Genomic DNA, 1,994 nt, shown 5'->3' with positions numbered 1-1,994 from the left:
CAAAGAAATAAAAATACATTGACAAGTGGTTCAAGAGACCTGTGAATGGCTCAGGTTCTTCCATGACTTTCTATGTCATTTTTGAGGCTTATGCGTATGGTTCTATCTTTACGGGAGACTAAGTATCAATAAGAGATCTGTTGTGGATCAGCTGTGAAAAGATTTCAGGGAACTGACTTGAATATTTGCTTTGGAAATTGCCCAAAGAGCAGGCAGTCACCTGGAAGGTTTTCATTTTGACTGCTTCTGCTTTGTGTGTTACTTATTAGAGAGCGAAGTGACCGAGTGTTGACTTATTTATCATCTTTAAATATGCTTTGATGTTCTTTGTTTTTTGAAGTTATGTTGAAAATAACTGCTGAACTGTGCGCACTGTCATAATTGAGGAATATTGACTTAGGAGAGGTCAGGGCTGCCTTTGAGGTCAATGCAAATGAGGAGCAAACGTATTTGATGGGCACTTAACCTTAAAGGCGCTGTTCAGGAAGATCCCATCTGTTGGTTTAAGGACATCTCAAAGGACGCACATCAGTGGAGGCAGACAGAGAGTGAAGGTCCTGTTTCCCCCACAGTTAGGTTTTGCTTCCCATCTCCCCATATCCTCCAGTTCCCAGTGTCCCTTAGTGCCCGTGGAGGGTGGGGGGAAGGACAGGACTCAGCAGGGGGTCTCTGTCCTGCTGTCCTGCTTTGGGCTGGGATGGAATTAACAAGAGATATGACCCCAGCGTATTAGAGGGAACTTTTAATTGTTATATCTGTGTAACGGCTGCTGGTCACGATATTGACCTATCTGTACTCGACCTTCGTTTATCTGCTCTGTGCCACGATCCCTTTTGTGTTGTGGATGTTAAAGGCTGGTTTTGGCTTTTGCCCTTTGCTGTGCTCTGCAGCGCTTTGTGGTGTGTTCTCTGGGACATTTACTGTAAAAGGACTCTCCTGAAGTTTAATGTGGTATTTGAGCTCTGCACTGATGCCATTTCTCTACTTTGGGAACCATCTCATGGAGACAATTAACAATTACACTTTCACCTTTTGTCCTCTAAGAGGTTTTTGGGGGAGGACACACAGCATGGCACCCTCACCATCTTCTGCGTGGCAGATGTTTTCTCTATCATTGCAATAGGTGTCTTCAATATCTTGAACACCCTTGGGTAGCCAAAATGCTGCTGGTGGTACTTCTCAAGAATACTCTCTCCCCTTTTTCTAAGGTTAACCACGTACTTGGGAATATCAGGCAGGCCTCGAGGCAGTGTGGTTATGGGTGGCAAGAATGGTGGTCACCTTTGATGGTCTGGGACTTCAACCCAGAACAAAGGGTGCCCTGGCCCTGGCTGTGCCAAAGAGCCACAGCTTGTCGCGCCGTGCTGGGGCCTGGCCTGCGCCTACTGAGCTCTATTCAGCACTGCTCAGCACCTCAAGGGGAAGAGAGGGGCTCTGGATCTCAAGACGTGCAAACAGACACTGAGGCTGAACCAGAGACGCAGCCCTCAGCCAGATCAGTCTCCCCTCTAGCCGAGAAGGAACAACAGAAGCCGAGGCCAACTTGCGAGGTGTGCAAATGGATTTCAGCCATCATCCAGGAGAGCAAATTGTCAGCTGGTTGCTCCGATGCTGGGACACTGGGGCCACTAGTCAGAATGAGATGGTGAGGATGCCCAGCAGCTTGGGGTGTCCTTGCCAGGGATAAGGCCGTTGTGCACATGCCAGCACCTTGTCTATAGTGAGCTGGACAGACGCAGAGGCACCAGCTGTGGAGGGACTGCCCAGCCAGCTGCAGGAATCGAAAGAGACTCTCGCTTGCTCCCTACAGGCCTGCGTCTCAGCTGTGGAGAAACTGTCCCAACAATTGCCCCAGCACTTAAAAAAGGATGTCTTCCTCCCTCATACTGACCAACATCTCAGCTATTAAGAGTCAGCCTTTTTCTGCTCAAGGGAGAGGGTACTGGTGGCACACACCCTGTGCCACCCTGTGGTTCTATCAGCGTGACCAGGGG

Source organism: Vanellus vanellus (assembly GCF_965231255.1).
Source record: "Vanellus vanellus genome assembly, contig: HAP1_SCAFFOLD_35, whole genome shotgun sequence".
Taxonomy (NCBI): Eukaryota; Metazoa; Chordata; class Aves; order Charadriiformes; family Charadriidae; genus Vanellus; species Vanellus vanellus.
The sequence above is the reverse complement of the archived record's forward strand: the minus strand, read 5'-3'. Positions refer to the sequence as shown.